The sequence below is a fragment of the Nipponia nippon genome, unplaced genomic scaffold (genome assembly GCF_047370975.1).
Source record: "Nipponia nippon isolate SJK-2023a ecotype South Korea unplaced genomic scaffold, ASM4737097v1 scaffold_13, whole genome shotgun sequence".
Classification (NCBI taxonomy): Eukaryota; Metazoa; Chordata; class Aves; order Pelecaniformes; family Threskiornithidae; genus Nipponia; species Nipponia nippon.
This window is the reverse complement of record NW_028262324.1, coordinates 8,384,284-8,396,797: the sequence shown is the minus strand read 5'-3', so window position 1 is coordinate 8,396,797 and position 12,514 is coordinate 8,384,284. Positions and strand designations below refer to the sequence as shown.

General features: G+C 37.7%; 1 long non-coding RNA gene across 1 annotated transcript in view; it reads right to left on the bottom strand.

Moving 5' to 3' along the window:
* LOC148056525 (uncharacterized) overlaps positions 1-12,514 on the bottom strand; it is a 169,033-nt gene that overhangs the window by 80,181 nt on the left and 76,338 nt on the right. Inside the window, exon 2 of the long non-coding RNA XR_015703049.1 lies at positions 6,088-6,231. This is a non-coding gene — a long non-coding RNA (uncharacterized LOC148056525). The remainder of the gene's footprint in view (positions 1-6,087; positions 6,232-12,514) is intronic.

Here is a 12,514-nt window from a genome sequence, read left to right as displayed (position 1 = left end):
TCAATTCATTATTTCACCCTGGTTCTTACAGGATAAGTTTCTAACAGAAGGAGCAAAAGGATATTTTGATATTCTTTCATCCTTCATTGTGGTTAGGTTCTCTCTGCTACAATCCTATTATCAACAATCCTGATGAAAGCGAATTTGTACTCCTCCAGTTTAAGGATGTGGCCCAAAATGGCTCAGTCCAGACTGTCACCTTGCATCAACTGCAATTTCTTCACAGGCTTTTAGATTCAGTGCAAGGATTTTTATTTTACTTGCTATACTCTGATCTCAATCCAGATTAGGTTTAAAAGCTAATGATCAACAACGAATCAAGTTTACTTCAAATTATAAATCTGACTGTACTCAGTGTGCAGCAGCTCTTAAGGAAAACAAACTTTTATAGAAGACCCAATTTTTATTTTATTTTTCTAAACGCATCATCTTAAGACACACCATTCCAAAATTCCAGTTTCATTTAGTTGTCATCGTCTTCTTCACAGAGCTCAGTGCTGAAAAGTACACATCACATTGCCTCAGAAATTAGGGAAAGATTTAAAAGTAACGCTACAAAGCATACAGTAGAGTCCCACAGATGATAGGTTTATTACAGTGTATTTTGATCTCTGTGCAAAGGAATATTCCCACTGATATTGATAAGAATTGGATATATACATCCAGAGGCAGAAACACACATTTGTTTGCTTATAAATCATTTTTAAACTCAGGAAATAAAGGTGTCAGTATCATTTTTACAGACCTCTTAGATTCAGGTGACATTATGAAGACCAGAGTGCCCTGACTGGGAAATAATTTCTGTTTCAGGTAGCTCATTTCTTTGAAGCAAAGAACCTGCAAGTTTATAATGCTCACTAGAAATGAGTAATAATTTATTACTTATAGATATGTCTGTGCTCTGAAGTGTATGGGACATGGGATGAAACCCTGGACTTATTCAAGTTAATAACAGAACTGCCACACTTTAAAAAGGGTGTTAGCCTCTATAATTTACAGTCTAAGAGCAGATATTGGACCCTGAAAAAAGTTTAATTTGAACTCCAGCAAAGAATCAGACTAGAAACCTTCCAGTGATTTTAGGAACTTGAGTTGAAGCAACTGCATTACAACACATCTCCAGAGATGTCAGTGAATAATATTTATTTAAACAATGAATGAAAAATAATTTAAAGAAGCAGCCATGGCAAAACCACTCAGAAGCAACAATCAAGCTCACGTGGATGCAGGACAAACAACAACATGAAAAAAAGTAAAACAATTTCAAAATCTTTGGGGAAACAGAAATCAGGTCCTTGCTTGTAGGAGCTCATGGAAAAAAAAAAAAGCACACTGACAGTACCCTTTTAAGTGTACAAGCTTTCTACACTGAAGAATATAGTCTGGTTGAAATTAGTATAAATCTCACAGTGTATTAAAGCGTCAGAAGATGAGGGTAGCTATGGTAATTCTAGCACTTAAACACCAGACAAATTGAAGAGTACATTTCCTGCTTTTTGAAAGAAATGAATGATATCTTCTGATTGGGAAATGCTAAGGGCAAAGGAAGCTGGCTGAAATGGCTTAAAACAGTACCACAGTACATTTATCAGGACATTTAGTGTGGCTTTTCATGGGAAAATGGTGGAAGGAGAAGGGGGGAGTGATTTTTATTGCTAAAATTAATTTTATTGCGGTGCTAACTAACCCTCTTCCCCCCTGGAATCATACACAAATAAAGAAAAATGACTGGGAATGCTCTTCCCTCTTTGTGGTTTTTCAGTACTCATTTGTGTTTTCAGCAGCGCAGTGCTAGATCTGGGCTGTGCACTGCACCATTCTTCTGCCCAAACTACAGCACGGAAAACAGATACATAAAGAACGAAGAATCTGATTAAGAAAAGTACATTTGTATTTTGACTGTGTTTTATTTTTAACATAAAACATCTTGAAAAAAAGTTTTATGATTTAGCATTTATGAATGACTAGATTTTGAGAGAATTGTAATATTTTTTTTAGGGTATTTCAGCTCTATGAGTTATTTCTTGTAGATTCAGATAATGACATTATAAATCTTTCTGTGGAGGCAATTACTAAGGCAGAAATGGCCTATTCCCCATTGGCTTTTAGGCTCAGCTTACTGACATATTACAAGCAGGCTTACCATGGTCATTAAAAACTGATCTGGGATTTATTGTACCTCTTTAAACTCTCAGTACTTTGAAAAGTATTGAACAGAAAGGAATACAAGGTGAAGTTACAAAGAGATCCAACGAAGCAATCGGGAAAAATAGGCTTAATTTATCCCAGCAAGGCCCACCAGAAGCACCACAAAAATATTTGAAATGGAGCTTTGAGTCCTTAATAGAGATCACTCACAAGAGCTATTAATCATATCAAATGGAAACATTTTTAAACAGAGGGTTTGGGAACATAAAGGACATCAACACAAGATTACAGGGCAGAAAACAAAGCCAAGATTTTAAGAGTGACAATGACGACAAAATAGCTGCCCAATGCAGTAGATGAGAATGAAAAAAATTCAGCTACAGCAACTTTTCTTGCCTAGATCCCGGTCACCTGCAGTGCAAGCAGGAATTTTATCTCTACCTTATGTTAACATCAGACCTCAGATCATTGCACCGTAGTCGGTTTTCAGGGTAATCTCTGGTGGCCAGCAGTAGGGCAGGCATTTGAACAAATGCCTGAGAGCACAAATGCACCATCACCTTGTGCAAATGGATCTAAAAGAAGGCCAGAATAAGAGAAACACTAACTACCACTGGATTTGAGCAGGACTGGCGTACTCATTAGCAGGCAAAGGTCAGTGACAAAATTTCTGTTTCATCATCTGCCAGTTAACCTTCAGTTCCAGGTTGCCAATGACAGGAGCTGCATCTTCAGAGCAGCTGCAGTCCCAAACTGCTTGTTCCTCCGGAACATATCCTGGGGTAGAGGGTTCGGAGCATTTGGGATATTGCCTGATATAGCGCACACCTTCCACTCCTTGTAGCTTTTGTCCCGAGCTTAAAGCTGCCTTCACAGGAATGAACTGCTGCTTGGGGGAGCTACTTCGTGGCTGTGTTTTATATTCTGCTATGGTCATTCTCTGAGAATCCCATTTGTTTTAGGGAAGAAACCCACCAAGGGTGACTGGTGTCTCAGTGTGTTATACAGCTTTACAAAATACAACCATTATCTGTACATTGCTGTGAGTAAATAACTAAACCCTCACTTTTATCAACATTTTTCTATCTGTTATCAGACCACAATTGCCTGAAAAAGAACACAGCTTCACTGTCTCTACTTTTTGAAAGCACCATCTTCGGTTTTAATTCTCAAAAATAGGTGGCAATTTGGATATCTTTCTAGAAAACTGTGAACGGGCATCAGATTTGCAATGGATAACGTTTCGGTACCTTTCCAAAAGCCATACTACAGATTTTTGAAGGCTGTTGATCCAAGAACTAAATGTCACTTCTGCCTTGTAAGTCATCTTTTTCTTTCTCAAGATGATTCTGACAGGCACATACATATTCTAATGTTGTACAGTATGTTAGGTTGGTCAACACCCATTTTAAAGAATATGTTTTAACATAATATTCGTTTCAAACCTGAAACTGAATTATACAGGCATTCTAAAAACACAGCCTTTTCATCAAGTTTGCATTTTCCAGAGAGATTTGTCACTCTAAAATTCTCTTTACTTTTCACCAGGAATAAACCGAACTGTATTTGAAAATAATGGCTTTAATTATAATTGGCATATCTGAGCCTACAGCTAGTGCCAGTCACTTTACTAAGTGACATTACTTATGACACTGGCAAGATCAGAGTCTTTTATCACTTTTTTTTTTAATTATTAATAGGAGACCAATTTCCAACCTTCTCTAATATCTGATTATCTCTGGATAACTGGAGACAATAGAGGATCACATCCAGAACTGGGCCCCCACTAGTAATCCCTAAAAATCCATGGTATTCAGAGTACAGAATCTTCTCAAGATGAGCAGAAATTAAAAGATTTACATCCCCTTTGACTAAAGTGGCTGTCATAAGATTGCTGTATATAAATCAGGGGTGAGAAAACCTACGCCCCAGAACCAGGCACAGCCCATGACCTCAACTCATATTTTTGGTGTACGTTAGCATACAATCCACCAAAACTGCCTGACAGATCTATTCATCACTGCTAAAATTATGAAGAAATATTTGTTAGTAGAAAAGGCATAGTACTGTACCAGAGCCCGAGGGGTAGGAGGTAAGGGCTAGCAAGAGATAGAAAGGGGAAGACTGGTAGGGTCTGGGTACCGCTGTGCTCCACCAGCCTGGGTGCAGCACCCAGAGGATAGGTGAAGATGAGGGGTGCAGTGTTATGTTCTTCTGTCCCTTCTCTTGCTCCACACGTATTTGCCTTCTATATGCAGCCCAGCTTAGTCTCACATTCAGTGCCTATCTAGCAAAACTAACAAGGTTAATACAATCATTAAGAAAGAATAGCAACAGAGTAGGTTTGTTCTAAGCTGAGTAAATTCACCTTTCACTACAGAAAAGGGGAAGTCTGTAGACCTGTCTGCAGAATATGGCGCCATACGTGTAGAATCTGCCCCCACATACGCAGAATTTGTCTAAAATACTCTTTCCATTAAGACAAAGCTCATTCGGACCTGCTCTTCCTCCTTGGAACGTACACAGCATTGATTTACACTTTAGTAGTAATAACTTCAGCTATTAGAGTGCTCTTAGTATCCTTTTTAAATTGGCTTCAGGCATTTGGGGAGTCATTGTCAGGCCATCTAGAATGTAGATAAAGGGATCCTATGGCAGAGTAATATTCTGTATAAACTCCAGTCTAGGGACGATGATATATTTCCCATAACTCTCACATTGCGGGCATTCCGATAACATGTGGACAAAGTGTTCCAGAATATATATTACATCACCAGCCCCCTTATTATTCAAAACACCGGCAGAGTGAATCCCCTCCAGAGTCCAGGAGATCCACAATGCAATTTTGTTGTTAGAGAAGACCTTAATCACCTGGTGATTATTTTGACTGCTAGTACAAACATTATCCCAGGCTTAGCCTGGCATTTGAGTGCTTGTATCTGAATCTCTCAGTTCTTTCAGCATCCTTAGCTAGGTAACATTGTCCTACAGAACTATTTTTCTATTTTTTAAAATGCATTTTCCATAAAAAGCTAGAAGCATCACCTATACTGTATCAGATGAGTCATTGTGGTTTAAGACAACATACTTTACTGACACGTCCATTTCTTGACATTGCAGAAATGAGAGAATAGCCGTCTAACATGCTTAATTCTGTAACCAAACCATGCAAGAATTATCTTTCTGGTAGCTGTTGAAATACTCTGGCTGATTGGCAAAGTCAAAATGCCAGGGACTATGTCAATATTAAATTACAAATTACAGCTTTGATTTTTAAATTTACTTAAACTTAATGGTGTAGCATCAGCTGCAAAAGATGACAATGAGACCCAACTCCATTCTCTACCTTGTCAACTCAAGAGTGGTTAAAATTCTGGATGGCTTCCTTTCGCTCCTTTTAAATGAGTATCATAAGGATTTCTTCTTAAGGGAATCATTTTGCATTTTTCAAGATGGAAACAATAGATTAACACACAAGATTATTTCATGACAACTGCTGAAGTTTTTCTCAGACTAGCAGAAAGAAAAAGGGCAGGCCCTCAAAGATGTAACTTGAGAATGTTAATTTATATTTTATGTTATAAACATAAGGATAGCTATAAAGGATAACAAAGATGCTGAAGTTCTGTGAATGTTGATTGCTTAATATAATGTGTTATTTTTTTCTTCTGCGCGGACCATTATATAGAAACACATAATTTAAAATAATAGTAACCAGAATTGTAGTGCAGCTGGAAGTCAAGGGTAACATAACCACATCATACGACAAGTTTGCATGTACAAGCATATTAAAAGAATGACATTGAGGCACTGCTGCAACTAGCAACAAGGAAACACGTACAAATGCGCACACTTGCATTTTACCTTTGTGTATACCTTTTAAATTTTCCCTAATCATTTTTTCTTACTTCGCAAATATTTCATCACAAGATGTCCTACCTGAGACCTGGGTTAGGAAATTAGGAGCTGCGCACACAGGCAGAGGTGGCTTCTGTGGCACCATGGATGCATATAGAGCTGCTCCTCCCCTTTTCCAAGTTCCCCGAAGCATTGGCTCTTCTCTGCTTGGCTTGCATGGAGAACCTGTGGGAACAAGGGATCATGCTGCTCAGAGCTCAATACAAGCTAATGCCTTTGCCAGTCATGCTCACACAGAACAGCCTTGTGGAGTATAGCCTCAGAAAAGTTTGAAAAAGGTCCCTCCAAGCATTGAGCACGCTTTTCCATTATCAGGTGGATTACAACGCACAAGTTAGATGAGATAATTGGGCAGCTTCAGAAGTAAAATCTCAAAAGTAAAAGCTCCAAACCCAACAGGACAAATCAGAGACAGAAAGCACACCTAATTCACGTATTCTTTTGCTTTGTCTACACGCACTGTAGCCAGCAATCTTCCACTGTCTTCCTTCACAGTCATTATGATAAAGTCAGCTGATATCAAGACTAAATTGAAAAATTGCCATGCTGGTCTGTTACTGCATGCAAGCAAACATATTTCCAAGATTGTGAAAAATAGTGAATAATTTGGCGTTTAGGAATTTCAGTTTGGAATACTTATCTAAATAGACTTTTTTTTTTTCCCCTCGAAAGTGCACATAGAACAGTGTGAACTGAAACATCTATACGTTTCTTACTGTAAACTACATAACTTATTGATTTCAATGCCATACCAAAAGAGTTCTGGCACTTAAGCAGACTTTAAAAGATTCCCACTAATCTAATCTCTGGGGCATGTTACAATTCTCAAGTGTCAACTGATACTTTCCCCAAGTGAACTAGATGACCTCCAGAAGCCTCTTGCAACCTAAATTATTCTATGATTCTATAAGCATTTTGAATCATGATTTTCTGTGCTGTATCACTGGTGTTAGAATGCCGTTTAGCATGCTCAGAAATGAACTATGCAGGCACCAAGATGTAGTTAGAAGAATGCAATTTAAAACACATTTTCTTCACAGATAATATGATATGTGGTCTTCCCAGGAGTAACTCTCATGACCTATTCCAGTCACAACCCTTATTTATAGGTGGTGATGGAATGAATGAAACCTGCTGCTCCATAGTGAGAAATTTTTGTGATACAATAACTGAAGCAGCCATCACAGAAAATTAGGTCCCTGTATGATTGTGCATGAAAACAACTTGAGGATTCTCTCTGTACTAAGTGATTTACAGTAGAGAAATATTTCTCACTGCTACACAGAGGGCCCAAATTGAATCTTTGATGGAGCAGCTGTAATTCTGAAGGAGTGCAATGTGTCAGACCACCACCTGACAAGAGGTAAGGTGGGGGAAGGAACAGCTCTTCAGAATTTCCCCTTTTCCTGCAGATTGGTACAAGAGCTACTGAATCAAATTCAGGTCCATCCAACCTCAGTACTTGTCTCCAACATTCATACCAGAAACTCGGGGGAAATGAAAGAAACAGCAGATAGTGAATAAGGACACTCAACCTCCAGGAGCAAGTGTTCTGGGGTCTTCTAAAGGCAGCAGTTATAGATGGATCAGTGTTTAACTGAATGAACATCCCTAAATTACCAAAGCAGAAAGATTAGGTGCACAAAACCTTTCATGAGAAAATGGAACACACACACACTCCAAAGCTAATGAGAGAGTAGCTCTCCAGGCAAGGTCCAAGGTACATAATAAGAAAATCCAAGGTACAAACTGATATACAAATGACAAACTATAAAAAGAAATCACTCTAATTTAGTGAAAGGAAGTCCAAGTTAAGTTGGATTGCGCTAACTTTTCAACTTGCTTCAACTCAAAAAGGTGGAGGAAGCCATTGGCAGATATCCTCAGAATACCCTATGTATTTATTGCTTTTTTTAGCAGTGAGTTGCATTACAAAGACAGTGTCACCACAAGGCTGTAGTTTTTGATAAGAAAGGTTAGAAAATATTGGGACAATTAAATCTTTTTGAATCATTTACCTGCTTTGTAGTCCTTTCCACCTCATCCTTTGTTATTTAAAGGACTAAAGCTCAGCGGTATTAATATTCTTGAGAAATATTGAAGAATGGGTGAAGCGACAAAAGATAAGGGAATGGGAAAAAGAACTAACTTGGAGATTATAAAGGAGTTCCTTTTTTTTAATTTCTGGGAAAATTCTGAAACAAATAATCTGTATTCTGTAAAGAGAACAAGGAGAGAAGTTTGACATTTTGTTCTTGAAGATTGGCTGTTGAACCAATCTAATTTTCTTCTACAAGGAAGGGGGTTTTCTGGACAGAAAACAATAGATATCATTAACTTTTAGAGAAATATCTGATTGCCATAAGATATCTTGTACTTAAGCTAAGGAAACACAGTTCAGGGTACAAAATCAGTTTCAAAACTGTACTCAGAGTATTTACTGAAGGTTCATGGCCAGAATGGGAGGCTGTATGAAGTGAGGTCCCACAGGGGACTGGGGTTGGTATTATTCAATATTTTCATTAGTGACCTCATTGACAGAATAGATTATGCTTATTACATCTGCAGACAGCATCAAATTGTGAGTATGTTGGAAGACAAGATTAGAATTCAAAGTGACCATGACAAATCAGAGAAGTAATCTGAAAAATAGGATGCTGTTCAAAAGGGACAGGTGCATCAAATTTCATGTAGGCAGCAACATTCAACAGTACAGGATGAGGGAATAACTAGCTAAGTAACAATTCTATATAAAAGAATCCAGGGACTATAGCGGATCATGTATAGCTTCTATCAACGTTGGACCTCAGATGTGAAAGAACAGGCAAGAACCAGACCCATGTATTTCTGTTGCCTGAAGCTTTAGCTGACGGAAGAAAGTCACATGCAAATACTACTAGATTATTAAAATAGCCTTTCATAGTCTGCTTAAAAATCCTTCTAGATCCAGACATCCAAAGTTTAATGTTTCTGCAGAGCTGAAAGGCTACTAGAGAGAGATCTCTACTACCCAAAGCTTTCATTTTGAATTTCTGATATGAAGAGTTGCCAACAGGAAGAATTTTACCTCACTAATTCCAAAATATGGGTTACTTTAGGAAGAGGGTGACATGATCAGTTGCTTTGATGCACTTGAACGACAAGAGTTGTGGGAGCATGCATTAGGCGTCTGATACTCCATTAGGCTAGTGAGTGGCACAGAAAGAGACAGTCAAATACTAGTGTCTTTTAGATGGTTATAAATAATGGACTTCAAAGTAAAAATTGGTTAACAGGCCTTGTGCCAGAAAAAGTGCATCTATACTGAATCCACTGGGGAAAATTGCCTGAAAAGAGCTTATTTATACAAAAATATAATCATAGTGCTGTTGTCAAGGTCAGTAGACTTATGGTCATCTGCTGAGTAAGTCCTATTTGCACAAGACTGATCTACATAAGGGGTACCTTGGGTTTACACAATAATCCCATCCTTCCATGAATTCTTAGACAGATTAATAACATTAGTCTGGAATCAGTTTCCACACTCATCTGTGAAAATATCTTGAATATCACTATATTTGCATATCTCAGGCATCTTTTAACATATCCATCTCGTTCTATTTAGATACTCGTACAATGGTCTGATACAGATATCAGACATCAGACACGAACAGAGTTCAACCTTACAGCATCTTGTTACTGGGAAAAGAAACCACCCCTTATACTACCTGTGGTTGTTACCCATCTTTACATTGCCTTTTTTATCCATTTTGATGTGGTCTATACCACATTAGAAATAAGTACTTGGCTCCAATTTGCACCACGATGAACGATACATAATGGCAGGAAAACTCATTTCACACAATTTTCAGTAACATGGTTTACTAATATAGCATTAACAAAATTATGTAAAAACACTATCACAACCCAAACCATAGCGGAGTAGTATGTAGGGCATAAGTAACAACCAGACAAGACTGTTGCATATAATACTTTCTCCCTGACCCCAGTTCATTAGAGAAAAAGCAATGATTTAAACTACCTAGCTAACCTCTTCCAGAGCTATAGTTTATAATCATAAATCAGGCATGTGACTACCTGGAGGCATCGGGGAATTTGCTGCTACACTATGTTACAGAGCTAGGAGGGAAAGAAAGTTCCTATTATTGGATCATGCAATAGACATTGGTGCTTGAAATTTCCACTTACACTACATTAGCTCGAGGCAGTTCATTTGCTAAAATAAAAGAAACAAAGTGTAAAATATTCACTGACTTGCTCAACAAAGCAATCAATGAAAGGGAGAAAAAGAAAGGAGGAAGAGAGTTAATTTTTTTTCTGCTATCACACTGTTGATAAATACCATTAGTGTTTTAAAATTATCTCACCCATTCAGTTTAAATTTAAAAGTATTAGTGGTATTATCAGTCTGTCTATCCATCTCCCTTTATTTTGTCTGTCTCCTGCTTCTATTTTGTGTGAAATTTCAAGAGATGAATCCCATTTTCTATTAATTCAATGGCTGTCATCTTGCATTGCATCATGTAGCCCAGATCACAACAATGAAATCTAAGGGTTTAAATTAATAATATTGCAACACATCACTTTGTAAAGCGTTGTACTCATCCATATCTAGCCAGCTCAGGTACCTTGCCTCCAGTCTGATGCCTTTCACCGGTAGCTGTGGGTGGGATTACACCTGTACAGTTGCAAACAGTCTATAATTGGTAACCAAATACTCAGACTTCATGGTGGATAACATTACTTTAATAGGGTGTTGAGATTTAACAAGATGTTTTTGCTTAAAAATAAAATAGTTGGGAAAAGCTTCAGGGAATACGAGATCTCTGTTCTCTGAGTGGCGTTTTCCACACCTACAAATATATGCTGACAGGTAACTGTATTGCATTACAATTGCCTTACATACAATGTCAGCTAAAGCTACATGGAAAGTCAGCATCTTGGAGCACCATGAAATAGCCGATAGATTTGCTTAACTATTAGAAGTTCAGATATAATTTCATTATAGCCACTAATTCACAAAAAGGAAAGGAAAAAAAAAAGCCAAGATTATGTGCAAGTAAATCATCAGAACCACTAGAAATTCAGGAAGGAATAAAACATTATGCCTAAAGGAAAATAACATGCAAGATCAAAAATACATCCTATTCAACATTTACTGTTGTTATTCAGGCATATCTCCTATTATGTTTTGTCATGTAGAAACAAGTCCACTAGTGGGAATCTACATTTTTAGTTTGTGAACATTTCTAAAAGAAAGGATAAAAAAAGAAACATGACCATAAGTTCTTCAGTGGCCAAGCCAAACTATAAGAAACAGATGCACAGCTGGGAGTGCCTACCTTTTTCTCCCCTTTCCTCAGAGCATACTTGAAGCTGTAAGAATATTCATAAGACTTCATATACTGACAAACATACGAAGCACTTGGTGAGCAGATAGGCACAGAATCATACGGGATTCATTAGATAGCTGCTAATCGTCAAATAAGTTCCAGCCCAACCTGCTGAGTGTAAATGCAAATTTACCACCTTTGGAGATGCCTCATTGTACAGCTATTGATTTCTGTTTGAATGGGAGTTCAAAAAAAAGTTGTCTTTTGAAGCCTTACTATCTGAGCACGGCTCCTTTGTCCAGGTGTCTTGGGGATCTCTTGCTGCAATTTTGATCTTTGTATTCCAAAAGCCTTAGAGAGTCAATTCAGGTAACTTAAAAGTGAGATATAATCAGAAAGGATTTGGAAATAAAGTCTTTGCCTTGTCACATTAATGCGGCCCTATCAAGTGGCAGTTTATCAAGAGGCAGCTCACAAGGTTTTAATGAGCATGCTGCCTGTTCTTGTACAATACTAATTAATCCCATTTTTTCACACTGGTGTGATTGCTTCATGAAACCCGCATTGTTTTATGCTCAGCAGCGAAGCGGGCTCTCACTGATTAAATCTCCTTCCCAGAGCTGGAGCCTGACAACTGAATTATACCTTGCTCAAAATAATAATGGGTATCAGCTAATAAATACGGTTTAACACACACAAAACTATGCAGCCAAAATCACACCACAAAATAGGAGTTTGACTTATAGGCACAGCAGTGTTTCATTAAACATCTGTATTATAATTCACTGGTTTTCCAACTGATGTAATAACTTAATTGATGAGAACAAAGACAAGCTTATTTATTCACCCAATTGCTTGCTTCTTGACTAACGTTTTTCCTTGGTGTTATTGTGGAAATAAATATGCAATATTCTTTTTATAGAAGTCTAATTTAGGCCCTTTTTTTCCCCTATTGAGAAGTCAACATCACAATCTGTTTCTGACAAGTTCTTGCTGCAGTGAAGCAGACCGCATTATGATAAGACAGCGGTGTGTTGTTTACCCTAATGTTCAGACATTCCAGCAAAGGTGAGAGAGGTGTGATGCTTCAGGCAGTTAATAATGAATAATTGTCT